The sequence below is a fragment of the Acinonyx jubatus genome, chromosome A2, assembly GCF_027475565.1.
Source record: "Acinonyx jubatus isolate Ajub_Pintada_27869175 chromosome A2, VMU_Ajub_asm_v1.0, whole genome shotgun sequence".
NCBI lineage: Eukaryota > Metazoa > Chordata > Mammalia > Carnivora > Felidae > Acinonyx > Acinonyx jubatus.
Window position 1 is genome coordinate 108,917,513 of NC_069383.1, and position 15,212 is coordinate 108,932,724.

A 15,212-nucleotide genomic window follows, 5' to 3' on the forward strand; every position below is an offset into this window, starting at 1 on the left:
TGGCCAAATTTGAAATAACTTGAACATCAAAAATCATAATTGACTATAATTGATTGAATGAATAATAAATGTAGAAGGAATGATAGAAGACTACATATAATAATTGGTTCTGGCAAATCATCAGCAGATGCTAAAAGCATTGATTGAAAGGTTATGAAGAACAGGATATGTACATGACACCAAAGTATTAGCCTAATAATACGAATAATACCAATACTAACCACAATTCTAATTAATACTAATTACTATGAGGAAAAATACATACTCTTACAGTGGTGAAATTGGATGGCTACCGTTGCAACCAAATAATCATCATTTAAAATGGGATAATTTTATAGTACAGTTGACCCTTAAACAATGTGGAGTTAGGGTACCAACCCCCCGTGCAGTCAAAAATCCACATATAACTTCTGACTCTCCAAAAACCTAACTAGTAGCCTACACTCTTGACCAGAAGCCTTACCGATAACATAAGCAGTCAATTAACACATATTGTGTATATGTGTTATATGCTAAAATAATTGTATTAAGATAAGCTACAGAAAATAAAATGTTAAAAATCATAATAAGGAGAAGATACATTTTCAGTACTTGCTATACTTATTGAAACAAGTCTGCATATAAGTAGTCCCATGCAATTCAAACCCAGGCTGTTCAAGAATGAGTGTATTTTCTTTCTGTGTAATACAGTAGGAAGGATTCTTGCCCACCTACCACTACCAAAATGATTAACTCCTGTGTAATCAAGCCTCTAAACTTCCAATCTATAGGGAATACAAGGGAGAAGAACAGGTTAAATGACCCTATGAGAAACAGACAAATTCAGAATGTAGACATTCAACAAGAAAACTGGCCCAGATACTCAAAAAAGTTAATGTCATGGGGAAAAAAAGATGGTTCCATCCTAAGTGAAAAGAGATCAGAGGGACATAAAAACCAAATACAAAATGTGAGCACTTATTGGATTCTGATTGAAAAGAACGACAATGTAGACATTTTGGGGAAATCAGAACACGGACAGAATTACTTAATGGGATAGAATTAATGTTTTTTCATAGGTATAATGGTATTGTAATTATGTAAAGGAATATCTTTATTCTTAGAAGAAGGGTGAAGGGGTGAAGTGTCATGTCTGCAACTAATTTTTAAGGGTTTCAGAAAAAGAAAGTGCATGTTCATGTGTACACATGAGGGAGGCAGTAAAAATATGGAAAAATGTTAGCTACTATTGAATCCGGATGTAAAGTCTGAAGGTATTCATTGTACTCTTCTTTCAACTGTTTCAAATTTCTCAAAATAGAAAGTTGAGAAAGGAACAAACAACTTTGGTCGCAACTACAGAATCAAATTCTGTTTTATCCCAGGACTATCGACAGAGAGAGATACACTGTGATTGAATTTGTCTGTTTTACTATTGCTATTTCAGTCCTCCCTGGAAAAGTTGTACTGAACTTGTGATACCCTGAAGGAGAGTTGCTACCTCTGGTTTTTGCTCCACAAACACCACATATTTATACTGTATATGTCATATATGCCATTTGTATTCCAAAAACAATGGAGACAATTTAAAGGATAAGTGTAGGTGCAATGAAACTACAAACGTGCTTAGTAATAAGTAGAGGGGGTAATTTTATCAGAAAACCTAAGTTAAGAAAAATTTCCAGAACTTTAGCTCAGCTTCTTGGCCACCAAGGCAAAGAAGGAAAAATGATGGTTTCTGAAGCTCCTATTGATAGAGGCATGTAAGTGCCTCCTTCTACTGCTTCTCATCCAAGTCTGCCTGAATCTTTAATCTAATGGGAGTTCTCTGTACTTCATAGAGTTTAATATCTGTGCCCTTCCCCAGATTAGGAACGTTTTCAGCTATAATTTGGTCACATTAACTTTCTGACCCTTTTTGTCTCTTCATCTTCTGGGACTCCTATGATACAAATGGTTTTCCTCTTTAATAAGTTGCTGACTTCTCTAAGTCATGTATCGTGATCTTTTGCCTTTGTTTCCCTCTTTTTTTTTCTGCTTCATTATTTTCCATAATTTTATCGTCTGTATCGCTGATTCGCTGCTCTGCTTCATCCGTTCTTGCTGTTTCAGCAGCCATTCAAGATTGCATCTTGGTTGCAGCATTTTTAATTTTGGCCTGACTAGACTTTAGTTCTTTTATCCCCACAGAAAGGGATTCTCTGGTGTCTTCTGCGCTTTTTTCAACCTCAGCTACTATTATTACTATTTAAAATCATGGTTTTAGATTCTAGTTCAGACATCTTACGTATATCTGTGCTGATTAAACCCCTAACCGTCATTTCTTCTTGTTCTTTCTTTAGGTGTGAATTCCTCTGTCTTGTCATTTTGGAGGAAGAAAAAAATTAGTAACATAAACGTTTTTTTAATTTAAAACAAAACAAAACAAAAGTCAAATAAAGGAAGCTAGATCCTAGGTGTATTTCAGTTTGCTTGTTGAGGGAAGTGTGCCATGACTGACGGAGTCCTTTGTCTCTGACTACAGTTTCATGTCCTCTGCCAGAATCCTTTGTCTCCTCCCAGAGTGACAAGATAATAAACTGCCTGCCTGATGAAGTGAAGCCAGGTTAATGATTCAGGCTCTGTCCTGACTTATTTTCTTTCTCTTCCACTTGTGCCCTTCCCAGAGACCTTCCATGATACAGGGCAAGATGGTGCAACAGCCATCAATTTTACCCTGTTCTGCCTCTCCAGTCATCCAGCACTGTTCTCTAGATGCTAGAGCAATGGAGTGGGCCTCAGTTCATGTTCAGGCCATCAGAAAGGTAATATCCTCCAACTGGTGTGACCTCCTGTCACTAGAGAGCGAGAGGCTAACATGTCATCCTGAAACCCTGGGGTTACACCACATCAGCTCCTGTCCTGACTGCTAAGGGACTAACTCCTTGTTCCACATCAGCTTTTCTTTCCACACCATTTGGCTTAATTTTCCAATTAAGTTTCCAATTAATAAAAATAATCATCTGCCTTAGGTTGAGCTCCTCCAAAATATATGCTGAGACAGGATTTGAGTTTATATAGTTCTGGGAGGCATTAAGAGAGGAAAAAGATGGGAAAGTAGGGGGCCACAAGGGAAAATTAACTGACAGGTTACCGCCTTGGGCCACTGGCATTCAATCCCATTTGAAAACTTGGAGACAGTGTGGAACAGCCTCTGGGCTGTTCCCTACCAGAGGGTGCAGAATCTGAGGTATTTATCCTCAAATCGACTTCTTCGCACTCCCAACTTGCCGCACTTGAGTGGAGAGAAAATCCTCAGGCAAAAAGAGTAGCAGGTGGATGTAATCAGCATGTTCTGGAACAATGATCACAGAGGGGATATGGCTGACAGCTGATATGTCAGTGATATTACTGACAGAGTTTTCTACACCAGCCTAACCACCCACCTTTAAACAAAGAGGGTTTATTACTTTTAACTAAAAAGATGCATCTGAGCAGATTCAGCTTCTGGTGATTTTAGCCGACTGTCACTGTTTTCATCTTGCACCAGCTTCTTCTTACCATGTAATCACTGGGTTCGCATTCTTTTTTCTAGAACACGTCCAAGAATAGGAATGCAGCCTCTATGCTCTGTGCTGAGCTGGCATACAGATCTATATATGTTTTATAAGTTTTTGCAAGCTTTAAAGATTGACATTGATTTGTAAGCATGACATAAAATTTTCTCTCCAATCTCAGCAAGCTGGGAAAGGCTGGGGAAGACTGCTATCAGCTGGACTGCAGGTAGCAGAAAGGCCTAGGATCAGTTACTGCCATTTGCAACATAGATATCACAACGCCCATGACAGAACAGAATTTGGGAAACTGTTGTTTTTTGTTTTTTGTTTTTCAAATTTTTAGTTAAATTCAAGTTAGTTAACATATAGTGCAATATTGGTTTCAGGAGAAGAATCTAGTGATTCATCACTCACATACAACACCCAGTGTTCATCCCAACAATTGCCCTCTTTAATGCCCATCACCCATTTAGCCCATCCCCCACCCACCTTCCTCCATTAACCCTCAGTTTGTTCTCTACAGTTAAGAGTCTCTTGTGGTTTGCTTCCCTCTCTCTTTTTTTCCCCTTCCCATATGTTCATCTGTTTTGTTTCTTAAATTGCACATATCTGAAAAAGGGTTAGTATGCAAAATCTATAAAGAACTTATTAAACTCAATATCCAAAAAACAAATAATCCAGTTAAGAAATGGGCAGAAGACATGAATAGACATTTTTCCAAAGAAGGGAACTCTGTTCTTTTTAAAACTCACTCGGAGACAACTTCAAACTTACAGAAAAGTTGCAAAAATAAAAATAGCATACTGAGTACGCAGATTCACCTGTCACTAACACATTGTCCCTTTTGCTTTATTTAGCATGTGCTTAGTAATTGAATCCATCTGGCCATAGTTATGTATATATTCATACATGCTGACAGATACATAACTTTCTTCTCATCATATGCGAGTAAGTTGCAAACATCATGCCCTTTAGCCCTAAATACTGGAGTGTGTGGAATACGAAGAATAAAATATTCTCTTACATAACCACAATATAAGTAACAATTTTAGGAATTTTAACATTGATTCCATCCTTTTATTCTCTTCTTAGTATTCTAATTTTGTCAATTGACCTAATAACATCCTTCATAGAATTTTTTCCTCTCGACACTATAAGCAGGTATTGCATTTTGTTGATATGTCTCTTCAGTTTCCTTAAATCTGAAATATTTCTACATACATTATTTTGCCTCTTATAACATTGATATTTTAAAGTGATGCAATCTTCCCCCTTTTTAAATAAAACATTCCTCTTCTGAGATCCAGCTGATGTTTCCTTGTGCTCAAACTCAGATAATGCTTTTCTGGCTAAAATATTACATATCCACTATGTCCTTCTCAGGGCATGACAAAAAGAGGCAAGTCAAGTCCATTACCCCTCACTGGCAGTGAAGTTTTTATTTACCTGCTCAAGATATTGTCTAATTTCTCCAATGTATAATTCCTATTTTTCCCTTGCAACTAATGAGCAATGTGTGAGGAGATGCTTTAAAACCACACATTTAAATTTTTTCACTTAACAGTATCTCCCAGAAATCACTCCATATCAGGTAATAGAAATCATCCTTGCTCATTTTTACTGGCTAGTGTTCCATTGTGTTTATGTATCATAGGAACTCCGTTCTTTATTCTTTGCTAAGGCAACTCCCCAACATCTCTTTGGACCAAAAGCTAGGGCCATCTGCCTGATTTTAACAACAGATTGTAAACTGGGTTCCAGTCAAGATCAAGTAAGTGCCTTTCACCCTGTCTCTCCCACTGAATGCAAGCAATATCCCTGGGTAGAATGCATGGAGCAGCTACCTGAGAACTCTTGAAACTAAATGGTCATGAGCAAATTGGGGAAGAGAACCAGAACTTGCAATACTACCAAATCAGTAAGTTCCTCATTTGTTTCCCTTGGTACCCACTGGCCAAGACTCAAAAGCAATCTGAAACCTGGAACCTTGCACCAAGTGTGGAGAGAAAGAGCTCTAAGAGAAGCCCTTTATTTCTGTTTCAAGGAACAAGAAAGAGGACCCCATGGGTTAGAGGAAGTGGGGGATTTTTTCTGCTTCACTTTCCCTTCTCTCCCACCCCAGCCTTCAGGCAATGCCAGGTGGTGCCTGGCAGCTGCAGGGTCTGGGCTGGCATCCTTCTCTCCTGACCAGGGAACTTTGGTCCCAAGTATGTGAGGAAAGACCCCAATGCTTTTCTCTCTCAATCTACCGGTCACTTAGACCTGGAGGCAAACACATTCGAGGAACGTGTGCTGCAGAGCCAGGAATCTAAAGCCCCAGCTTTATAGCCAGAAGGCCAGAAAGGAGAACAAGGGAATCCCTAGGGGCAGAAAAGTGTCAGGAAGATTGCAGATAGGAGTGAGCTCAAGAAAATGATCCCATAGCTTTGGGCTTTTGGCTCAGAGGAAGGGAAGGTGCAACTATCTTTCATCAACCCAAATCTGGGTTCATCTGATACCAGCCACCTCCACCACACCACCTAAGTTCAACACCAACAAGATCAAAGTCATATACCTGAGGTGCATGGGTGGGGCAGTCAGTGCCACATCTTCCCTGCCCCAGAAGATCAACCCACTGCATCTGTCTCCATAAAAGTTTGGTGATGACATTGCCAAGGCAACCAGTGGTTGAAAGGGTCTGAGGATCACAGTGAAACTGACAGGCCCAGATTGAAGTGGGAACTTCGTCTGCCCCGATTACCAAAGCCCTCAAGGAACCAGCAAGAGACAGAAAGAAGCAGAAAAACATTAAGCACAATGGAAATATCACTTTTGATGAGATTGTCAACATTTCTCAACAGATACAGCACCAAGCTTTAGCCAGAGAACTCTCTGGAACCATTAAAGATATCCTGGGGACTGCCCAGTGTGTGGGCTACAGTGTTGATGTCATCAATAGTGGTGCGGTGGAATGCCCAGCTAGTTAAGAAAAAAAAAAAAAGGTCCCGTGAAGTTGGTTATGAACTCCTGAGCTCATGCCCAAGGTGCACATGGATGATTTAGCTATATATTTTGGTATACCAAAGTCTTTGAAAACTGATCTGAATAGTAAACCACTGCTCAGTCGCTGCACAGCCACTGCATGGGCACACAGATGGAGAGAGCCCAGTAACATTGCAAGGGCTTTGAAAACTGAGCTGACACCAGGAGCACAGCCTGCAAAAGATAGATGGGAACATACCTCACTGGGTTAGTTTTCTGCTTAAAAAAAAAAATCAATATTTTTTCCACAGGATTTAAACAACACCCAGAATCATACAATATTCACAATGCCTACATGTAATTCAAAATTACTTGACATACCAAAAACCAAGAAAATATCAATGTCTCACAAGGGAGAAGACAAGAGAAGATACCAACTCTGAGATGGGACGGATTTTGTCTTTTGGGGTTTTTTTGAAATACTTTATTTATTTATTTATTTATTTATTTATTTATTGAGAGAGAGAAAGAGTGAGCAAGCCAGCGAGGGGCAGAGAAAGAGGGAGAGAGAGAATCCCAAGCAGACTCCATGCTGTCAGCACAGAGCCCAATGTGGGGTTTGATCCCACAAACCGTGAGATGATGACCTGAGCCAAATCCAAGGTCATACACTTAACCAACTGAGCCACCCAGGCACCCCAAGATTTTGAAATAACTAGACAGATGCTTTAAAGCAATTATAATAATGGGGCTCTAAGAAGGAAGAGTGACTACTTTTGAAAGGTATGTAAAGATAGGAAGTCTCAATAGAGAAGTAGAAGTTATGTTTTTAAAAAGAACCAAATGGAAATTTTGGAACTGGAAAATGAAATAGCAAATAGATAACTCAATGGTCTTAATATCACGGTGGAAATGACAGGAAAAAATGAGAAGTGAGTACATTTGAAGGTAATAAATAAAACTTACCCAATCGGAGTAACAAAGAGAAAAAATTGAAAAAGAAAAGTGAACAGAGCCCTGGGGACCTATGAGACAATATTAAAAGATCTAATACTCATGTCATGATCCCAGAAAGAAAGGAGAAAAATATGGGTGAAGAAAAAATATTTAAAAGAATAATGGCTGAAAACTTGCCAAAATTGGCCAACTAAATACACTTACAGATTCAAGAAACTCAGCAAACTAAAAACAAGATAAACACAAGAAAACTCACACCCAGACACATCATAACCAAACTTCCAAAACCTAAAGATAGAAGAAAAGATCTTGAAGAAGCCAGAGAGGAACAAAAGATAACATATGAGGGGAAAGTATTAGAATGGGTGTGAATTTCTCAAACCAGGCCAGAAGGAAGCAGAACAAAAATTTTAAGCTCTGAAAAAAAAAGGAATCACCTGGCATTGTATATTCAGTAAAAATATCCTTCAGAAATGAGGGCAAAATTAAGGTAAGACATTCTCTGATGGAGAGGAACTAAGAGTTTCTTGCCAATAGACCTCTAAAAAAGAAAGTTGAAGCAAATTCCTCAGATCGAAGGCAAATGATGTAGAGAAAGTTGGAACCTCAAGAATCAAGGAAGAGCAACAGAAATGGTAAATACGTGGATATTCGTATAATCCACTGCTTTTCTCCTCTTCAGTTCTTTAGAATATGTTTGACAGTTGGCAGAAAAAATTTTTACATTGTCTGACAGCGTTTTTTTTTTTTAAGTTTTTAATTCCAGTTAGTTAACATAGTGTTATATTACTTTCAGGTGTACAACACAGTGATTCAACAATTCTGTACATCACTCGGTGCTCATCACAAGTGCACTTCTGAATCCCTGTCACCCATTTAAACCATCCCCCCACCCACCTCCCCTCTGGTACCCATAAGTTTGTTCTCTCTATATATAGACATATAGGAACAAAACAAATGAGCAAAGAAGAAATACATATTATATATATTATATATATAAATTCTTAAATATATATTTAAATATATATATTTATATATAAATTTTAAATATATATATTTATATATAAATTTTAAATTTATATATTAAATACAGAGAGAGATTTCTTAAATTCCACATATGAATGAAATTATATGGTATTTGTCTTTCTCTGATTGACTTATTTCGCTTAGCATAGTACACTGTAGCTTCATCCATGTCATTGCAAATGGCAGGATTTCATTGTTTTTTATGGATGAATAATATTTCAGGTGTACATTCATATATACATGTGAAGTACATTTGAAGGTAATAAATATATAATATATATAATATCCATTCATCAACTAATGGACATTTGGGCTGCTTCCATGTCTTGGCTATTGTAAATAGTGCTACTATAAACATAAGGGTGCATGTTTCCCTTTGAATTAATGTTCTTGTATTTTGGGGGTAAATACCCAGTAGTGTGGGTGCTGGGTGATAAGGCAGTTCTATTTTTTATTTATTGTTTTAATATTTATTTATTTTCGAGACAGATACAGAGACAGAGAAAGAGCACAAGTAGGGGAGGGGTAGAGAGAGGGAGACAAAGAATCGGAAGCAGGCTCCAGGCTCTGAGCTGTCAGCACAGAGCCTGATGTGGGGCTTGAACTCACAAACCGCAAGATCATGACCTGAGCTGAAGTTGGACACCCAACCAACTGAGCCACCCAGGCGCCCCCAAGGTAGTTCAATTTTTGACGTTTTGAGGAACCACCATACTGTTTTCCACAGCAGCTGCACCACTCTGCATTCCCACTAGCAGTGCATGAGTGTTCCTTTTTCTCCACATCCTAGCCAATACCTATTGGTTCTTGTGTTTTTGATTTTAGCCATTCTGACAGGTGTGAGGTAATAGATATCTCATTGTAGTTTTGACTTGCATTCACTGATAAGCGATGATGAGCATTTTCCCATGCGCCTGTTGGCTATCTAGGTATCTTCTTTAGAGAAATGTCTGTCCATGTCTTCTGCCTGTTTTTCAGTTGGATTATTTGGTTTTTGGGTGTTGAGTTTTATAAGTTCTTTATATATTTTGGATACTAACCCTTTATTGGATATGCCATTTGCAAATATCTTCTCCCATTCCAAGGGTTGCCTTTTAGTTTTGTTGATTGTTTCCTTCACTGTACAGAAGCTTTTTATTTTGATGTAGTCCTAATAGTTTATTTTTGCTTTTGTTTCTCTTGCCTCTGGAGACTTCTTTCTTCTAGAAAGAAGTTGCTACAACCAATGGTCTGATAGTGTTTTCAGTGTATGTTAATGTTATACAGAGAGGACCATCTCCCCAAGGGTAGGGAGAGGAACTACATGGTTCCTATGTTCCACTTGAAATGATAATATACTAATCTGTTAAAAGTTAAGTATATGTATTGTAATCCTTAGAACAACTGCTCAAAAAACTATTTTAAAAAGGTCTGTAAAAACTCAAGATAAATTAAAATGGATATTAAAAATGTTCAGAGAATACAAAAAGAAGGAAAGAGAAAATCAAGGTACAAAAATAAAAGGAATCATAAAATAGTGACCTAAATCTAAACATATCAATACTTACATTAAATATAATGGTCTTTATCAGGTAATTTCATCTCATAGACCTTCCACCTCTGCTTAAAGAAAGTGTAATCTCATTTAAAAAAATAAAAAAAGATGTCTTCCTCTTGGGAAAATGAAACTCAAAATATTTTCTTGAAAGAATCATTTCCTATTTTAACTCCTCCATGTAACTTTAAGCATAAAATGAATTCTATATTTCTTATACATAAACCCAGAATACTTAGTAGGAGTTCATTTACAAACCATTACGTAGAATGTCAATTATCACTTGATCAAAAGGGGTTTTACATATCCATTTCTACAACTTGGTGGAAAATATAAAATCTTTGATTAACTAATTGAATTTATAGACAGAGAAAGAACGTGACCATGCAACATGATTTTATAATTACACTGATATCTCTAGAGGGCTATAGAGAACCATTGCTTCCCCGTCCACCTCCTTTGCAGACAGACAACTACGTATACTCAGCCATTCATTTGGGGTTTTTTTCCCCCATTTGAATGGACTCTTGACTTCTTCCACTAGCTGAAGCCATCAGCCGCTGGTTATGCCTATTTGTGACATTTATGACCCTCCTCTTCCTGATTGAGTCAGGGGCAGTTAAGTGGCTCCTCCCACTGATATGTGGCCCCTTCAACACTAGGGTCCCCTCAGCGGAGGACAAACCAATTTAGCCTGGGGTCCATTACTCATTTTATGATTTATTATTTATTCACATACCCCTTCATTCAAAATGAAATAGAATTTGAGATGGCTTATAGAGATGCATACAACGCAAGAAGATAGAAATTAAAATAAATCAGGTAATTGAATGAAAGGAAAATGAAAATAGAAAAAGAAAATCAAGCAAGATGAGGTGATGTCAGTACATAAAGGTGCCCGAAGTTCTTTTGCCCTGGCTATGTCTGGACTGCCAATTTATCTCTGATCTCACTAGAGGCCAGAGCAGAAAGGAAAGCACTCCCTGTCAGAGATGTGCAGTACCCTCAAGGGAAGAACAAGCCACTGCTTAGAACGTACACATCTTTTAAACATGGGAGAAACTTCTCCCCATAGCCTCATATAGAGTAGTGGGAAATGCCCCCAGCAATGCTCCCATAATGAATAAAATGGCAAGTTAGCATCTCACTGAAGAGTAAGTCAAAAGAAAACAACTCTACAAAGGTCTAAAATATTCTAAGTTTTTGGCTTTCTGGTAGTCTGATTGAATTCAAGGATGAAATTAAAAAAAATTTTTTTAATGTTTATTTATTTTTGAGACAGAGAGAGAGCATGAATGGGGGAGGGTCAGAGAGAGAGGGAGACACAGAATCTGAAGCAGGCTCCAGGCTCTGAGCTGTCAGCACAGAGTCCAACGTGGGGCTCGAACTCACGGACCGTGAGATCATGACCTGAGCTGAAGTCAGATGCTTAACCGACTGAGCCACCCAGGTGCCCCTCAAGGATGAAATTTAGACTGAAGTGTGATTCTCAAATTTTCCACTGAGGTACCAGACAGCACCCCCCTAAAATACATAGGGGTGCAATCCAAGGCAGTCTACCACATAGATGGAATTTCTTTGACAGCTCATTATTTATCTCAAAACTTCTATTTACTTCATGTAAAATAATGTTTCAGACCACTTACTCTTGGAAGTGTCAGGATGCAGGGAGAGTTTCTTGACTCCTTTAATAATTAAGTGTGTTTATTTTTGGAATATTAGCTGAATTGAAAAAAGCTGACATTGAGTTCAACCTCCAGTTTCTTTCTCCTTGTTAGTGTGATAATGTTTCCAGAACCAAAACTCTCATAAATAGGTAAGTACAAATGCCAACCCCTGATTCCTTGCTTTATGAGCTCTGTTAGCAGAAATTTAGGACAGCATCCAGGATGGCCCCACCAGAACATGTGGCCCTGCCCAGGTGATTCTGGGGCGGGGGAGGGGAGGGGCAGCGTGGCAGGGTTCTGTGCTCTTCCTGAGAGTTCAAGCCCCCCACAAGCATGCCTGTTTTCTAGAACACTAGTTCAGAGCTTTCATACTCAAGAGAGCTTACTGGCTGTCTTCTTCACTTCCTTGCCACTGATGCAGTAAGTTTCATTCCATATAAATAAAGTAAGAGATTTCTAGAAAAGCTGGTAATAGGCATACATGGTTTTTTTAAAAATGTCTCCCCAATAAACACTGCAATGAGCAGAAGGAAGCAAAATTAGTGAAGAAAACTGTCTACTTGGAAATTGTAAAAGGCCCCAGCCTGCATTAAGTTGCAGAAGGACACCAGAAGCCTTCACCCAGCTAAAACAAAGCAAAACAAAAAAACAGTAAGCCAGATGTGGCAACGGTAAAAGACACATTCCAAGACAATGGTAGTAAGATGGAGAAGGCCGTTTCATCTCAATAGGAGTAACAAGCAAGAAGATGGAACATTGTACTGGACACCTGTCATGTTTTAGGGGCTGACGGCATTTCCAGCAGCAGTGCCCACAGCCACAGCAGCCAGCCGTGTGAAGGAGCAGTGGTAGTGCTCTCCCCTGACAGGGCCTCCCGCCAAGCCTCCAGGTCTCCTCAATCTGTTGACCTACCTTCCTTGCAATAAATCCCCATTTTTGGAAAGCCAGCCCAATTTGGTTTCTGCTGTGGCTACCAAGAACCTGAACTGACACGAAGGGCATAACCCTTTTGTGTTTAACAACTTTGAAATATACATACCAGAAATGTATACAAATCATAAGACAAATGGATAAATCCACAAAATCTGCATGGACCTTAAGATACCTTTCTCATAAATGGACAGATCAAATAGGTATTGAAAAAAAGAAATCAAAGCAAAAAGAGATTTAGAGCTTTGTGTTAATTTAAGCTAAGTACAATTAAATAAGAATTCAAAATCAGTTCCTCAGTCCCAGTAGCAATATTTCAAATTATTCAATACCACATGTGTCTAAAGGTTGCTGTGTTGGACAGCATGGATTATAAAGCATTTCCTTCATCACAGTAAGTTCTACTGGACAGAATTAGTATAAAGAAAATGTGATACACACACACACACACACACACACACACACACACACGCAGGAATATTATTCGACCATGAAAAAGAAGGAAATCCTGCCATTTGCCACAACAAGGATAAACTGGGAAGACAACGTGCTAAATGGAATAATCTGCACACACACAAAAAACCAAATACTATACCATCTCACTTATATGTGGAATCTAAAATAGTGATGTTCACAGATGTGGAGTGTGGAATGGTGGTTGCCAGGGACTTGGGGTGGGGAGACTGATGATGTTGGTCAAAGGCTTTCAGTTATAAGATGAGTAAGTTCTGAGAATCTAACGTACAGCATGGTGACTACAATTAGCAATACTGTATTGTATACTTGAAATGTGCTTTAGTGTTCTCACTACACACATGCACGCACACACAAAGGTAACTGTGTGGTGACGGATGTGTTAATTCACTTGATTGTGGTATTCATCTCACAATGTATACCTTAAACATATATAATTTTTGTCAATTAGCCTCAGTAAAGCTGGAAAAAAATATTCACCTTTATACCTAATTTTGTATTTGTAATTTTGTGATATTTTCCTTAAAGAGGACCACCAAATTTATATAAGCTTTAGGTCCCACTCATTGTCCTCATCAATATACTGTGGAAAATACAGTGATACCACGATGTCCCCCTTCATTCAATAGAGCTTAGTAGTTACGGGCACAGGTTTTGAGAACTGCGTATCTGGGTGCATATTCCGGGTCTGCCACTTCTAACTGTATGCCTGTAGCCACAGTATTTAATTGCTGTAAGTTTTTCCAAATCTGTAAAACTGGAATAACAAGAGTACTGGCTCACAGGCTTATTATGAGGATGATATAACACAGTGTCTCAAATGCAGCCAGCACATAGTGAGCACAGTAGACAGTACACATACAATAAATATCAGTTTTTACTATTTTCTGGTGTTTGGGGAGTGAAGAGTCTTTCAGGAAATGCAGGTGAAAAAAAGACATTTTCAGGGAAATGAAAGCTGAAGGGTTTGCAGTAGACCTCCTCTAAAGTATATACTTTATCACAGTATATACTTTATCATACATTATCATAGATTAAGTCTAAGATGCAAAAAATAATGAAGAGCAATGAAAGTGTAAATATGTGGGTTAATTCTAAATGAGCATTTACCGTATAAAACAATAATGATAATGTCTTGCACAGTTAAAAGATAGGTAGAATTTAAATGCACACCAACAGTTGCTAATAAATTGGGAGGGCAGTAAATATAATTAAACTATTCTTTTTTTTTTTTAATTTTTTTTTCAACGTTTCTTATTTATTTTTGGGACAGAGAGAGACAGAGCATGAACGGGGGAGGGGCAGAGAGAGAGGGAGACACAGAATCGGAAACAGGCTCCAGGCTCCGAGCCATCAGCCCAGAGCCTGACGCGGGGCTCGAACTCACGGACCGCGAGATCGTGACCTGGCTGAAGTCGGACACTTAACCGACTGCGCCACCCAGGTGCCCCTAATTAAACTATTCTAAAGCCCTCCAAGAAGAGGGTCAAGCATTGATTATCTTTAGGTCTTCATAAGTTGAGTATGCATGTTTTACTTTCTAGGATAAACACCAAAAAAAAAAAAAAGAAGAAGAAGAAGAAAGAAAGAAACAGGGTTTATAACTTCTGAATCAGTAGAGGGAAGGAAATGGAATAATAAAAAATACTCAGCCAATCTAAAAGATGGCATTAAAAGAGAAAAGAAAGAATAAGTGAGACAAGGACAATCCACAAATGAGGTGGTAGATTTAAACCAAAATAGATCAGTAATTACATTAAATATAAATGAATTAAATGCTCCAGTTAAAAGACAAAGATCATTAGAATGGTTCTTGAAATCTCACTTTTTAGTATTTATCATATCAGTCAAAAGACTGCTGATGGAACTTATTCTAGAGTAAGAAGATCACTCATAACAATAAATTTATAAATGGTAAAATTTATATGTACTTAATAACAGACTCAAAATGTGTATGCTAAAAATTGACAGAACTAAAAGGAAAAACAGACAAATCCATAATCTTAGCGGAATATTTTAACAAAACTCTCTCAGTACCTGGAAGAACAAGCTCACAAAAACCAGTAAATACATGGAAGTGTTAGCTAACATGACCCAATGAGTGTATATGGGACATTGCACCAACAACTACAAAATACACATCCTTTA

General features: G+C 38.1%; 1 protein-coding gene across 8 annotated transcripts in view; it reads left to right on the forward strand.

Annotated features, from left to right (window-relative positions):
* KBTBD12 (kelch repeat and BTB domain containing 12) overlaps positions 1 to 15,212 on the forward strand; it is a 76,734-nt gene that overhangs the window by 57,724 nt on the left and 3,798 nt on the right. The gene's annotated exons all lie outside the window — the stretch shown is intronic.